The 16,643-nt window shown below is 41.4% G+C and overlaps 1 long non-coding RNA gene across 1 annotated transcript in view; it reads left to right on the forward strand.

Moving 5' to 3' along the window:
- Nucleotides 1-302: 302 nt before the first annotated feature.
- Nucleotides 303-16,643, forward strand: part of LOC148091797 (uncharacterized) — a 283,883-nt gene continuing 267,542 nt past the window's right edge. The window contains exon 1 of the long non-coding RNA XR_015715434.1: nucleotides 303-398. This is a non-coding gene — a long non-coding RNA (uncharacterized LOC148091797). The remainder of the gene's footprint in view (nucleotides 399-16,643) is intronic.

Below are 16,643 nucleotides of genomic sequence, written 5' to 3' on the forward strand. Positions count from 1 at the left end.
TTAAATGAGATAACTCCTAAAAAGCAGTCAGAATGGCATCCGACAGATATTCAGTGTTCAATAAAGACTGGCATATATGGTTAATGTTTTCTGCAATAAGTATACATGCATCCCCCATGTCCATGTGCATTTGTTTGCTTCCATGGGTAGTAAATCTCGAGCAGCCTCATCCCTCCTCACATTGCCCCTGATACTCAAGCACTGAGCGAATGGTTCTCAGATGAATGACGGAAAGACAATAATGATGGAAGAGCTGTAATGACATTTGTCACTGACGACTTTCCTTTCTGATACAGGTCCAGGTGGTACTTGGGGGAAAGGAGTGTGCACTGGGAGGGTGGCGAATTGGATCCACCACTTCACAGAGGAACCGAAATGGAGAAACCGGGGCGAGAAAGGTATTGAGCGTCACACGATTGTTCTGGCTTCTCTTTCTCTCTGAATCATATGCTTGGAGGAACTTTCCGACATAAATAACTTTAATTTGTACTCCACTTGTGCTCCATTTTAGCATGGCATCATTTTTGGTGAATACCTCATCTAGAATGATTCACTTATTTCTTGTAAAGAGGCATGGGTGGGGCTCATGCTTATTCACGCATTCATTATTATTTCTCTTATATACAAAAACAGAATCGTTTCAGAATTAGAGGATTGTAGCGTTGATGTTGTCTGATTTAATGCACTTTTCACATGTGTGTTTTCTTAGCTTCTTTGAGGTCTAATTTATGCATAATGAATTGCCCCATTTTAAATGTCCAGTTTGATGATTTTGGCAGTTGTATATGGTTGTGTAACCAATATCACAATCAAGTAACCTCTATTACCTCAAAATGTCTCTCTCTTGCCCCCATTGTGGTCAGTTACCTTCCTCGATCCCTGGCTATAGGCCACCGTTGATCTGCACTCTATCACCTTCATGTCTGGCTTCTTTCACTTAGTTGCAATGTTTTCATGATTCATCCATGTTGTGCATGTACCTGCAGTTTGTTTCTTTTTATTGATGAATATATTGCATAGTATGGACATGCCACAATTTTCTTTTTTATGTACCAGTCGAGTGACATTTGTGGTGTTTCTATTTTTTGGTTATTAATAATGTTGCTATGAATATTCCTGTGCATGAATTATTTTGACATGTGTGTTTATTTTTCTTGGATAAATATCTATGATGGGGGCACTGGGTTGTAAGCTAAGTATATATTTAACTTTATAAGATATTGCCAAACTGTTTTCCGAAGTGACTGTGTACTGTGCATCTGAATCAGCAGGGTGTGGGAGTACCAGTTGCTCTATATCTTCACCAGCACTTGAAATTGTCTGTCTTTTTAGTTTTTGTATTTCTAGTGGGTGTGTAATGGTATTTCACTGTGGTTTAAATTTGTGTTTCTCTAATGTCTGGTGGGCCAAGTATCTTTTCATGTGTTTAATGGCTATTTGTTTATCTTTTTTTGTGAAATGTCTGTTCAAATCTTTGGCCATTTAAACAAATTCTTAGGACTGTCTTATTATTAAATTGTAAGTAGTATTCTCTTTATATTCTGGGTACAAACTTTTGTCATATATATGTTTTGCAAATATTTTCTCCCAATTTTTGTCTTGACTTTTGCTTTCTTAACCTTGTTTTTCGAAGAGCACATGTTTTTAATTTGGATATACTTCATTTAACCATTTTTTCTTTTATATTTAATGCTCTATTTTACCTATTTAAGAAATACTTATCTCACCCAAACTAACAGATTTTTCCTTTAGAAACTTTATGGTTTTAGCTTTTATGTGTAGGTCTGCGATCCATTTCAAGTTATTTTTTGTATATGTTGCAAAAAAAAAGGAAAAGTTGGGGAGAGCTTCAGTTTCATTTTTATTTTTCCTCATGGAAAAAACATGTTTGGAAAAAAAAAAATCCCTTCTCCATCAATTTACTTTGGTGCCTTTGTTAAAAATCATTTGATGGTATAGGTCTGAGTCTACTTCTGAATTCTGTCCTATTGATTTGTAGATCTGTTCTTAAGCCAATACAATATTGTCTTCATTAGTGTAGCTTTATAATAAATCTCAAAATCAGATAGAATAAGGACTCTAACTTCATTCTTCTTTTAAAAGTTATTTTGCCTGTTCTAGGTCTCTTGCCTTTCCATATATAGTTTAGAACCAGCTTCTCAATTTTTTTCAAGAAACTTTTGGAGTGTTTAGTCCATTAAAATGTAATTATTGATATGGTTGGATATTTGTCTGCCTTTTTCTTACTAATTTTCTATTAGTTCCCTTTCTGTTTTGTTCTTCTATTACTTTCCAGTTTTTTTAAGAGGTGGGATTATTTAATTATTAGAATTTATTATTTAATTGGCTTTTTGACTGTATGAATGTCAATATCCTGGTTATAATTTTGTACAACAGATTTCAAGAGGTTACAATTTGGAAAAAACATTACCTCAAAATAATTTTAATTCTAAAACTATGCCATTAGCATTTGAATATAATTCAGAGTCTTCAGATTATAAGCAAAATCCAAATATCATTTTTGCTTAGAAGTGGGTGGCGATATAGAGGAAAAAATGATGGCTGCAAATTGATAATAATTGAAGCTAGGTGCGGGCACCAGGGTGTTCCTTTTACCACTCTTCTACGTTTGTATACAGTTGACCATTCCCCTAATACAATGTTGAAAAATAGTACCAAAGAAGTCCTGTGTTAAACTTGTCCCTATGTAGAAACTGAGGTTCTGAGAGGGCGTGTTACTTGTTTGGTGGTAAGACAAGTCGCAATTTGCAGAATGGAGCTAGAATCCAAGTCACTCCTTTTCACTTAAAGTGGCATTCAGTCATTTATTTGGTAATTCCTTAGATATTTATTTAATATTAGCCTCCATGTAAGGTGTTATGGATAAAAAGAAAAAGGTCTCTCTTCTCTCAGATCCCCCAGTCTAATGGGTCAATGTACTTTTAAACTGTTAGAATGCCACAGTGGGGGTGCTAAAATGCTAAATGGGGGTATACACAGACTTGTGGGATATAGGAGAGGATATCCCTACATCTGATTGAGGAAATCAGAGAAGGCTTTTCATAGATGAGGTAAGGTTTGGACTGAGTCTTGCAGAACTAGTACAAGCCAGAGCCTGGATCATGGGCAGTGGGAGCAGCGTGTGGAAAGGTGTTGAGGTGTAAGAGAACACAGCATTGTGGCACTGGGGGGGAATTATATGTGACTCAGTGTAGTTAAAAGGTAACTATAGCATGTGTATATTGAAGTGTTCTGGCAAGAGAAGGCAGGAGAGATGAGGCTGGAGTTACATGTTATGTAAAAAGCTGAGATTTAATTCTGTGTATCAGTGTTACCTGCCTACTTAAAAGAATCAGCTACGGCTCTCATTAAAATACAGAAACTTAAGTCCTAGTTCTGATCTGATGACTCAGAATCTCTAGCGGTAAGCAAGTTTGGGAAACATGATTATGGGAGCTACCGAAGAAGTATAAGCAGAGGAGTGATGTTAGAAAGACCACACTGGCCGCAGTGTACAGGTTAGATGAGCACAACGTAGGTGCGCAAAGCTGGTGAGCTAGATGAATCCGATGCCACGGCAGGAACCCATCAGAACCATAGTGAGTTCCTCCACCATGACGGCAGCATCGGTGACCGGGGGGAAGAATGTTAAGAAGCTGGCATTGGTAGGCTCCAGTGAATGATTGCCTCTAGAGAGCGAGAGGAGGAGGATCTCCTTTAAATGTCTGCCTTGATGGGTAGTGTTGTGTTCACCCTCAGACAGAAAGTTCAAGATAAATAATGAGCTCACTTGGGGTCTTGTGGAACCTGAGGTGTTTACAGGAGATAGAGAAGTGTCCAAAGGTCAGGTCTCAAGCTCAAGAGAAAAATCTTAGCCAGTGATAGAGATTTAGAAAGTGCCATATGGGAGTGTTACTTAAAGCTGTAGGTCTGCATTAAATAGATCATGTAGTTTGAGAACGAAAGAAGTCAGAGCCCAGGAGAGCACAGCATTTAAGGGACAGGAGGAGGCCCGGTGGAAGGAGAAGAGGGAGTGAGTATTACGGACATCAGCTGGAAGAAGGTGGTGAAATAGGCACAAATGGGGATGGAAATATGCTCATCAGACTTGGTAAAACAGATATAATTGGCCTTAGCCAGGGCAGTATCTGGAACATTCAAAGCAGAGACTATCGATTTGGGCTGAGGACTGAGTGGGAGGTAAGGAAACAGAACAAATACAGACAACTCTTTCTAGCAGCTTCGAGGATACAATACTCTTTTACTTGAGTAGGAAACAGGACATTTTTAGGGGGAGTTGCAGAATTAAGTATCTTGCTGCTTTTTCTTTGGCAAGACCTGTGATTCTTGACAGGTGTGAAGGTTTACTGGTTCACATGTTTGAAATAATTGATATGAATACTTTTAGTCCTTTTGTTGAAAATTAATCAGCCTCTCAGTCATTGTTAATTTATGGCATAGATTTAATGATTTGGAGTAAACTTGCTTGAAAGAGTCCAGATGTGCCTGTGGTATGTATGAAAGAATGCATATTAATTTTATTCATTGAGCGTCTAAGTACCTCTAGGGGCGACTTCATATGTGTTTGTGTGCATCAGGAGGGATACTTCCATGTATGGCTGTGCAAATTTTAAAACTAATGATACATTGGAAATTCATCAGATTTCCCCAAACTTTTCAAAATCAAAACTTTGAGAGGATATGGATTGACTACTAGAATGTGGATTTTGAGACAAGCTGTCAGAAAAATGATATGTTAATGTTTAGTTTCTCTCTCCTTGATTAGGTTATTTTCCTCAAGAGCTCTTAGGGGGTCTGAGACAAGGTTTTAGAATGCATATCTGTTTATTTAAAAATCCTATTTTGTTATCTGTTTATCATAACTCAAGCACTTCTTTTTGAACTACATGTTTGGTTACATCTTGCATCCTATTTCAGCCAAATTTTAGGCATTATTACATTTTTTCAGCCACATGTAACTTAGCTGACTTTAAGCAGGACTGAAAAAAAGCAAACTTGTTATTAGATTCCGTTCTAACACTTGTTGACACCACCACCTCCCCCTTTCACTCCCATATTCATCTGTGAATTTGAGAACATTCTTAAGCTGACAAGAATCATGGGCAATAAATGAAATGCAGATGAGTTTTAGCAGTGCTATTGTCAAGACTTTTGTTGTCTGAGTAAAGAAAACCTTTTAAATAAGGGCCTAGAGGAGCCTACCCTAAAAAGAATTTGGTGGTCTTTGATGAGAAGACTACTGTTGCAGTGGCTACTACTCACTATAGCTGGGATGGGTTTGTGAGGCAGAAAAAGGGAAAAGACAACCAAAGAATGGGTCTAGAATGGAGAGTTAAGAAAATTGGTAAAGGTTTCTATTTTCTGCAGTAGGGGAAATGAGGTCGTCTGGAAGTACCTAGAAATAAATGACCAGCTATAAGAAACATTTCCTCAAGTATATCGTTAAACTCACAGGAAAGTAAAAAACACAACGGTGTTTCTGAGGGCCAAACATATTAAAAAATATTTTTAAACTAGACTAGCAAGTAGGCACCGAATCTATGGCTGCCCAAAGTCATTCCAGATCTTGGTAAACAAGAGACTTATCTTTTAAGAGCCATTTAGGGAAAGAGAGTAGGCCTTAGGCTGAGCAATGAAAGAGTTGGAATCAAGACCCTCCCATGGATGTAGAGTTGGATCAAGAGTTAGATCAAGACCCTCCCATGTAATGAGGGGATCTTTGAAGAGCTCACTCGGGTAAGGGTAGGCTTAAAAATCCCTGCTGTCCGAGAGAGGTAACAAAGAAATTATTCTGTACCTTAAGCAGATTCTCCAATTGTTTTTCTTAAAAAGAAAACAAAATGTTAAATGTACTGTTTATTCAAAAAGTGTGTAAAGTAAATATGTACTGCTTAAAGAATAATATTAAATTGGAAATTTGTGAAACCACCACCCAGGTTATGAAATAAATTATTCTTGGTACCTGAGAAGATGCTGGAATACCCATCCTCTCAATTCCTCCAACACCTCCCAAGAGTTATCACTCTACAGGCTTTTGTGCTAAACAGTTTTTTTAATTTCTTCATAGCTTTACCTCTTGTGAAGATACCCTAAGCTAGACACTATTTATTTTTAGATTCATATGAAATGCCTAATCTTGGATTAGAGCCTTACCTAGAAAAAAATGAAGTTTCTGAAGAACATTTTTTGTGACAACAAGTAAATTTGTAATTTGGAGTGGATATTAGATAATAGTATTGTATCCACAATGTTGAGTTTTCTGATTTTGTGAAATGCACTGCGATTAAGTAATAGAAAGTCCTTGATTTTAGGACATACACACTGAAGTATTTATAGATAACAAAAGTAAAATAAATAAACGAAGTACAAAGCACAAACCTAATTGCCTCCATAAGACAAAGCTGCCCAAGAAAGGATGAGTTGAACAGAGTAATTCACTGACATCTCCTCTCTGAGAGTTTATAAGACCCTCTTCTGGGGAAGCTGATGAAATAATAAAGGTATATTTGCCAGGATGGTGGAGGGACAGTGCCTAAGTGGGGGTAGGTTGGGGAGAGGTTGCAAGTACTCAAGGTTCTTGCATAAAGCCATGCAGTTTTGTACGACTGCACGCTCCTTTGTGGTAAGGATGGAGGTTAGGGGGTGGCCCTGAAATTTAGCCCATGCACTTTTCCCCAAGAAGTGAATCCTGAAAGGGATGCTTCTCTCTCAGTAATTCCTTCACCCAGTAAATGTGTTTGCTTTTCTAATTTTCCTACCTGGAAGGGGCTCATCTTTTGCAGTTTATCTGCCTGAAGGAGGTGCCTCTTAAAGAATTTCCACGAAGGCCAAGTTCTTGCTGATCTAGTTCTATTAGAATCTCATTGGTTCCCAAACAGTTTCTGGAAAGTAGTTCTTATTTTAAACCCTTTCACTGTTAACTTTTGTATTCAGAGACCGCTTAGTGCTATGAGTCCTCGTGCCCTTTGAAGAAGGTTTGGCATAGTTCACGTTGGCGCTCAGCTTTCTGCGCTGACAGCTCAGGATCTGGCTCTGTTTTAGCCAAGTCTAGGGCTACTGGACCACCTGATTTCCACACTTGGTCGCTATGTTTTCTTTCTTATTTTCCCTGTTGCTGAAGGTCTGTCTTTTTAAAAATATCTTGGGTGAAGTTTTCGTGGGGCTTCAGATGAAGCAAACTGAGATGTATATCTCAGCTTTCCATCTTAACACGCAAGCTTCTCAGATATCTAGTATTGAATTATAATAATTGGTTTTTAGTCTTCCTTTAAAAATCTTTGTGTCTTATAGGTAATAATGCGTGAGAAGGGAACCACTGGATTAGTAAAGCTCCAGCGAAATCCCCAATGCATGTTACTGCCTTCTCAGATAGTGCTCAGTGGTAGACTGTGCAGCCCCATGAGTCCCGGTCAACACCTGGCCGGTCCTGGAAGTGCTGCCTGTGTTTCCTTATCTTTGGGCGGTAAGGTCTAAAATAAGTTGGGTTATTTCAAACCTCATATATGTGGGCATTGCAACCTTAGATTCTAGCAAGAGAGTTCCCTAACTTCAGTCTCCACAGTGGCCCTTTTTGGACATGTCTGTAGGGTCAAGGCCATGTCTCCATGCCTAGCTGAAGCCTGTGTCACCTTCATCTCAGAACATACCCTAGAATCCCAATATTGCAGAATTTCCAGCCCAGGTGGCCCCAAGCCTATGTCCTGGGATTGTGTGGTTCTCTTCCCCATTTGAGGATATACCCTATTGTTGGGTATGAATGGAGAGGTGAACAAGGGACCGGTGTCAGCAGGGGGTGTGACTAGCACTTGAACATCTGGTCTAAGTGTCAACAGGTAATAGCATGAGGCCCTTTACTATACCAGACAGAGTTGAGGCTGAGGTGAGAAGAGAAGGAAGGTGGGCTAGGGACCAGGGGTCAAGGAATATTCCACATGTCCCAGTGAGGAATTCTAAGGAGTCTGACAACTTCTCATTCAACCCTGAACTTGTAAAGCCTTCTGAATATGTATTTTCAAGGTAGAAGGAGAGAATGTATCTTATGAAATTGTTGTTTCTTAGCTTGAGTTTTAAGTTATAATTCTACTTGTATGTGCACCTCAGTTTGTATTTTTACTCTGGGCCCTACACGTGTTATGGGTGGAGCTGTGTGTGGGATGAGACCCCAGGCCCATCTGTGCTGACAGAGGTGTATCCTTCTTCGTACAGTTAATTCCAAGAGATCCAGTCCTATGTACCTGCTCTGTGGATCACGGTTTGAGCTCTGTTTCTCTGAGAAGAAGCTTGCCTTAAACACCTGGTTAGGCGCCTTGGCAACCTGGCTAATTGTCCCCTTTAGCAGCCTGTCTCCTGTCTCCTCTCCCATCAGCTCTAGCTGGCTTTCATTTAAGTAGCTATCCCTGGAATCAAGATGTTGGGACCTACCAAACTCTGATGACATCGGCACAGCCACACTGGCCATTTCTGCAGTGCCAAGTGTGGGCAGATACTACCCCAGGCCCTTTATGCACATGGTTTCTCATCCTTTACACCAGTGCCAGAGATAGATATTATAATTTGTAGGTGGGGAAATGGAGGCTCAGAGGGGTGTGGAAGATGCTCATGACTGTATAGAAGGTGGAGAGCGAAGATTTTGAATTAGGTATCTCTCACTCCAAAGGCTTTGACTACATTGCTTAGAGAAGTCCACTCTGGGTGGCATCTGCTAACTCAGACACCTTGCCCCACAACAGTTGTGACAGCCTTTACCAAGACCTCAATTTGCTGATGGGTAGTACACCTTCAGCTGCTGGCTGTTCTTAGAAAGCAACCGCTGCCTGAGGTGGACCTACTCTCAGTTGGTCTGTCTTCCCCTCTGGCCCAAAGCTGAGCTTCTGCACTTGGCTGCAATTGAAAGTTATCTTCTATTTGGGCCTGAATTTCACCAAAGAATTTGCAGCGATTTCCTAGTCAGAGCTCCTTTATTGCCACAGGAGAGGGGCATCAATATGTGCTCAGTGCATTGGAAGGCAAAATCCAAAAAGACCCCTAAAATCAGTTAAAGTCAACCTTATCCTCAAAACCTATAAAATGAAAACTGTGTATTAATTTCTTTCAAAAACACCTTATTAATATTTCATAAACTTTATAGGTCCAGTCCGCCGTTGTGAAATGGTGTCAGCCAGAAAGCAGTTGAGTTCAGCATCAGAGGTGAACGATGTGGGTTTACCACTGAGAATTATTTAAACTTTAGTAAAGTTTCTCAGGCAAGATTTACCTAGCTGAGCCCTGGCTGATGTGGCTGAGTTGGTTGAATGTCTTCCCATGCACCGAGAGGTCTTAGGTTGGATTCTAGGTCAGGGCACATGCCTGGGTTTCATGCTCAATCCCCAGTAGGGGGTGTGCAGGAGGCAGCCAATGGATGTTTCTCTCTCATCGATGATTCTCTCTCTCTCCCCCTTCCACTCTCTCTCAAATCAATAAATACATTAAAAAAAAAAAAAAAAGATTAACCTAGCCGAGTAGAAAATTATATTCATGGAGGAAAAGTCAGGAGTTTGATAACTGTATAAGTCAATTAATTTTTTTGCACCCAAGATCTTCGATATAACTTCTGAAAGTGGCGAGCCTGGCTGGGAATTTTAGTTATACACCCTCTGTGGCAAGGGGAAAAGGGGCTAATGGGTGAGGGCCAGTGTACAAAATTCATTCATGACTTGCTGATGGTAAATCAAAGGTTTTATTCATTTCTTTCTTTATTCATTCAATTATTTCTTCAATAAACATATTAACTAGCTTTTTTGTTATTTAGTCATGTGTCATGTCAGTATATTATATTTTTTAGTTCTCACGTCAATCTCCTTATTGAGGTATAGCTTCTGTCATTATGAATTTTGTTTTTGTTTTTTGCAGTTATCTATACCTAATTTAATATTGTAGATTTAAATTTCATCAAGAATTTTCATCCACATAAAAATACTAAAAATATTTTTAAAAACTAAACAATCTGATTCTAAAGTTACTGTAAAAAATAAACAGTAATAGCCAGAAAATTGACACGTAATGAGAGGGTACCGACTCTATCTGATATTGAAATCTATTATAAATCTATAGCAATTAAAACAGCATAGTCCTGGAATATGAATATAGATTAATAAATAAGGAAGCACAAAATTCATAAACCCAAACTCATAAAATAATTTAGTATATAATAAAGGTCCCACTTAAGCACAGGCCGGGTAGTGCAGTTGGTTGAAGCATTGGTCCTGTACAGCAGAAGGTTGCGGGTTCAATTTGCAGTCATGGCACATGTACCTAAGATGTGGGGTTGATCCCTGGTCCAGCCACATAAGATGAGGCAATTCATCAATCTCTCTCTCTCTCGCTCACTCTCTCTCTCTCCCCCCTCAATAAACATATTCTCAGCTGAGAATTAAAAAAAAACACGCAAAAAAAGGTAGCACTTAAAATTGAGGAGTAACTAAATAAGTGATGCTGAAACAATTAGATAGGTAGCCAGTGGACATAAAAAGCAATTTAGACAGTTGTTAAACATATGAAAAAATGACCAACCTCACTTATATTAAGAGAAATACATATATTATTTCCAAAATATATAAAGAACTTATACAACTCAACACCAGGAAGACAAATAATCCAATTAAAAGGGCAAAGGACCTGAATAGACATTTCTACAAAGAGGACATACAGGTGGCCAAGAGACATATGAAAAGACACTCAATGTCACTAATCATCAGAGAGATGGCAAATTAAAGCCACAATGAGATCACCTCATGCCTGTCAGAATGTCTATCAATAAATCAACAAACAGCAAACGTTGGTGAGGGTGTGGGGACGAGGGAACCCTCGTGCACTGTCGGTGGGAATGCAGACTGGTGCAGCCGCTGTGGAAAGCAGTATGGAGTATCCTCAAAAAATTAAAACAGACTTGCCTTATGACCCAGAGGTCCCACTTCTGGGAATTTATCCGAAGAAACCCAAAACACCAATCAGAAAGAATATGCACCCCTATGTTCATAGCGGTGTTATTTCTAGTAGCCAAGGTCTGGAAGCAGCCTAACTGTCCATCAGCAGATGAGTGGGTGAAAACCCTGCGGCTATTTACACCATGGAATGCTACTTGGCCATAAAAAAGAAGGAGCTCTTACCCTTTTCGGCAGCATGGATGGACCTGGAGAGTATTATGCTCAGTGAGATAAGCCAGGCAGAGAAAGACAAAAACTATATACTATCACTTATATGTGGAATCTAATGAACAAAATAGAAACTGATGAATAAACTGGAAACAGAGGCACAGATACATGGAACAGACTGACGGCTGTCAGAGGGGAGGGCACTGGAGGGGACTGGATGAAAGAAGGTGAAGAGATTGGCCAAAGAACATACATGCATTACATATAGACAGACGACAGTGGTGACAGCCAGAGGGAAAGGGGGTGGGGGCTAGGTGGAGGTGGGCAAAGGGGAGGGAGATGGGCATGGAAAGAGACTTTGCTTGGGGTGATGAGCACATTATGCAGTATGCAGATTATATTTTATTGAATTGTACCATTCATTGAAACATGAATGGTTTTGCAAACCAATGTCACCCCAATAAATTCAATTAAGAAAAAAAAGGAATGAGAGGACTGCCTGGGTCCCCTGCCTCGAGCCAGACAATAGCAGCGACCTCACTTCCTGACAAGAGCAGTGACCTCACTTCCCGATGATGGAGCCCAACAGAACTTGGAACCCTGGTAACCAGGCAGCCACATTCTAGAACAGCCCCTCCCCAGCTCACTTGGATAGAGACACTGGAGAGGACATGTTTTCATGTTGTCTGTCAGTGTCCCACGGCTGTGACCTCAAAAGAGGCAGTGGAGAGTATGTTCCTACGTGGCTGCTGCAGGTTCCGAACTCAGCCCAGACACCTGTGGCCCTTTTCACGGCAGGACCCAGAGGTAACACAGGGAGGCCCAGGGTGGTTTTGTTCAGGCCAGGCCACCACTCTGACCCCACCTGAGCAGCCCTATGTACCTTTCCCATGTATTTGTGTGTGTGTAGAATGGGGGTTCACATGGGGAGGGCCTGCCCAGAACAGGAACAGGTTGGGGGTAGGAGAGTCAGAAGCCTGGTGGGCCTGTCATGTTCATACCCCAGGTCAAGGCTGGCTGGGTGGGCATGGACTGAGAGTGGCGCCCTCTGCCTGAGGTTAATCCCAAGCCTTGGAGGCGAATCTCATTTCCCCTGGGTGGAGGTTTATGCAGACACAGGGCTGGGCCTGATCCCGGACCAGAGGGCAGTAGCAGAAGCATTAGTGGCAAGGGCCAGGCAGGGCTTGAGGCCTCCTGACTGGCTGCCAGTCACTGTCACTGCAGAGCTCAACCCAGGACTTGGAGAAACAGCAGCTGCTTGATGAGGACCCCCGCCCCATGTCCACCTGTGAGGGGCAGTGAGCCACACCACTGAGGGCCAGAGCAGGCCTGGAGTGAGTGTGGCCACCTGGAGGTCGGGGGAACCAGGGCCCGTGGAGGGCCAGAGTGGGGCTCCTTCTCTGAAACCATCCAGACTCCACAGGCAGCTCACAATTTCTGACTCCAGCCTGGAGGCCCATGCCCGTGTTAAACAAATGGGGCGAGGTGACCTAGAGCCAAGGGTGAGAAGGTGGGGGAGGTGGGGGAGGGATGGGGGATAGAAGTGCATGCAGGCTTATGGGGAGCGGTCGGTGGCAGACACACAAGGAGAATTCCCAGAGGCTGGCCATGGGCAAATACCTTTGGGGGGCACATGGACATACAGGCACGTGGGTGGCCTTTTCTCCTCTCACAACTCCAGCACCAGCCCAGGAGGCAGAGCCGGCTCCTGTTTCAACAACTGTCGTACATCCCGAGGACCCCGATGCAGGGGCAGACATGGGGGTCTCTCCAGACCTGGAGGGGTGTCCACCTCCAGCAGTGGTTCCACCTCCGGCTGCAGCTCTGGAGCCCTGGCCGGCCTGGGCAGCACCTGCTGATGTAACCGAGGCCCCTCCAGCCCGGCCTGAAGAGCCCTCCCTCGAACCGGCCCTGGTTCCTGCCACAGAGGAGGAGCTGCCCCTGGAAGACGCATCAGGGCCAGCTCGAGAGCCACACGTTGAGCCCGCGTGCCCTCTCCCATCAGAAGAATTTCTCTTACCCCCTTCTTTGACCTCTTTTATTTTCTTTCATTGTTATGTTTTTCTTTTCACCACGGTGTGATTCAGTTTTTTTGTTGTTTTTTTGTTATTTGGGGTCTTTTTGTGTGTGTTTTTATTTAATTATTTTCTTTTTTTCTGCTTTTAGCCTCATTTTTCCATTGTGTAACCCATCCCTATGTAATACAGTTACTCATACTTTAAATTGTGCCATTTCAGAGAGTGAAGCACATCCGCAGTACTATGCAAGCATCACCACTACCTGGTTGCAGGATGTCCCGTCACCCAAAAGGAAACCCTGCCCCAACAGTGCTCACTCCCCACGCCTCCTGCCCCTGGCAACCCCTGATCTGCTTTCTGTCTCTGCTCCTTTACCTGTTCGGGACGTTTCCTATACATGGGATCTTATAATAGGTGCCTTTTTGTGTGTTCACATATTTGTTTGTCTTTTTCTGAAATAGCATTTTTGTTACTTGAAAGGGAAATCCCAGGTGGATTAGAGGTCAGATGTAGAAGAAAGAAGCCCCTTTAGTAAGTGTGAGCATAATCTCAGGGTAGAGACCAATGTGCTAAGGGTGACCCCAGGGCCAGAAGCCAGTCAGGCAACAGCTGGCTCTTCCTTTGTCCAAAACAAAAACAAGAAAAATGCAGAAATCTGGAAGACAAACCACAAACTGGAAAGCATTTCTCACAACCCAAGGCCAGGGAAAGATTTTCCTGTGAGAAAAACTAAAAAGTCAGTGTTTTCTAAAGGGACAGAGGGCAAACACAGGCATTTCCAACCAGAGGCAGTGCACACGCCTCTACATGTCAGAGATGCCCAACCTCCCCGATGGGGACACACGCACTGTCAACACTGTGGGGAGAGCACTCTATCACCACCAGACTGGCAGGCTTCTAGGCTGGTGGTGACTAGCCCTGGGGACAACATGAGGTGGCAGAGGCCCCAGCAGGTCCTGGAGAGAAGTGGGAGAGGCCCCTCCTCTGGGAGGACAGTGAGCAGGACCCGTCAAAGGTCCACCGGTGCCCCCTACACCTGGCAGTGCTCACCCAGGAGGCTACCCCACAGAAATTCTTGCACAATTGTTCAAAGATGTATTTTCAAGACTACCTATCAAAGCACTGATAATTATTTTAGCTCATATTTAAACTTAGTTTTATAATATACACATACTTATATATATAATAAGTATATAGAATGCTCATCATCAAATCTTTTAATATTTTTATCTTTTTCCGTTGTCTGAAACTCATAGCACATTTCTTAGGAAGTATTCACAGGAACAATATTTCCTGAGTATTTGAATGTCGAAAACCATTTGTGCCCTTTACACTTGAAAATCACTGTTGGCGATCAGAAATGAACAAACGTGCTGGCGAGGGTGTGGAGAAAAGGGAGCCACCATGCACTGTTGGTGCGAATGCTGATTGGTGCAGCCACTGGAAAGCAATATGGACTTTCCTCAACAATTTAAAACTGGAACTGCCTTATGACCCAGTGATTCTACTTCTGGGAATTTATCTGAAGAAACTGGAAACACTAATTCGAAAGAATATATGCAGCCCTATGTTCATAGCAGCACTATTTACAATAGCCAAGATGTGGAAACAGCCCAAAGGCCCATCAGCAGATGAGTGGATTAAAAAAGCTGTGGGACGTTTACACCATGGAATGCTACATGGCTGTAAAAAAGAAGGAAATCTTACCCTTTGCGACAGCATGGATGGACCTGGAGAGTACAATGCTAAGTGAAATAAGCCAGTCAGAGAGAGAAAAATACCATATGATCTCTTATGTGGAATATAAAGAACAAAATAAACAGATGAACAAACTAGAAACAGAGGCATGGATACATGGAACAGACTGACAGCTGTCAGAAGGGAGGGGCATGGGCAGACTGGATGAAAGAAAGTGAAGAGATTAACCAAAGAACAGATATGCATAACACACGGACACACACAACAGTGGGGTGATGGCCAGAGAGGGGCGCTGGGGCTGCATGGAGGTGGGAAAATGACATCTGTAATAGTGTCAACAAAAAATAAAAATAAACCAATAACATTTTTTTCATCTATAAACCTAGTAGAGGTGAAAACATTGGCAAGGGTATTGAGAATCCACATTCTCATACAGTGGTGGAAATGTAAATGGGTCTAATTTCTATGGACAGTTTATCCAAATTGACCAAATTTAATTTGAATATACCCTTTGACATAGCAGTTCTATTTCTGGGTTCATATTAGAATTGTGTCTTTGGAAGGTACACAAGAACCTGCTTATACTTGCTATTTTCAGTAAGAAAAAGTGGGTTGCTGGGGGTAAGGGAGTGAATGAGATTAATTTTTTCTTCTGTATGCATTTTGTCTTCTCAGTTTTATACACATACATATTCATGCAATACCAATTCAAAATAAAATTACAAAAAATGATTCTTCTGTTTCATTTTTAGTCATACACATTTATGATGTACAGTTTCAGTTTTACATTTTATTTTTTCTTTTCCTATGAAGTCTAATTTTTTTCTTTCAGGTCAGGATTTGTTGATTTCAAATCTCCGACAAATTTTACCTAGGGCAGTTTTGGCCATTGTCATTTGTGTGTTGTGTTGGTTATTATTAATTTTGAATGTAGCTAAAAGTCTTTTAAAATTTACTTCTTGATTAATCCATGAGGATATTGTGAGCCTTTCCCCTCTTGTAGGTACTAATAGTCACCTTCATTTGCAAAGCAAGAGTAAAAATATTTCCAGCTTCAGAATGGTGAGGTCATCCTATCCCATTGAAGTGACAACCTTCTTCTTTAAGATTACCTGAATGTTGTTATGGAAGTCATCTGAATAATATCTTCTTTCTTTTCAGGGGCTTTTGCATAACTATTTTCTTTACATCCTGTATATAAGAGGAAGTCTTGGCATAGATAAAGACAGATCGGGGAGCAATGTATTGGACAAACTACCACTTACTTCCTTGATTAAAGCATATCAGTGCTGGCAAGGCTCAGAAACTTGGCAGCATCCAGCGTCTCTGACCAAACCATATCCTAAATGATGGTCTGACTAGGAGACTAATATTTGGCCCTTGCCTGTAACCCTCAAGAGAGATTCTTGTTTCTAATATTTGAAGAAAACATCAGTGATTAGAAAGGTTGATATAAATAATCGTACGGACATTTATAAGGTTTAATTAAACTGGGCATTTCCCCTGGTTTTTATAGGTCTAACAATCCAGAATGGGGCCGAGATAATTCATTATGTCCCTGTAAAATTAGGGAAATGGACCTGTCAAAAGAATTAATTGTTTCATTTAACAAGCATTTATTGAGTGCGTACTTTACACCAGGCTTTGGGCTACACAGGAATTGGATTTACAGAGATAAGTAAGACATGTCTCTGCTTATCAAGGGACCCTGGCATTTACTTAATCCCTGCATTTTCCTTTTGCATTGCCAGGTAGGTGGATGGAAATGCATGTGGTT

This window comes from Miniopterus natalensis, chromosome 12 (assembly GCF_054644295.1).
Source record: "Miniopterus natalensis isolate mMinNat1 chromosome 12, mMinNat1.hap1, whole genome shotgun sequence".
Classification (NCBI taxonomy): domain Eukaryota; kingdom Metazoa; phylum Chordata; class Mammalia; order Chiroptera; family Miniopteridae; genus Miniopterus; species Miniopterus natalensis.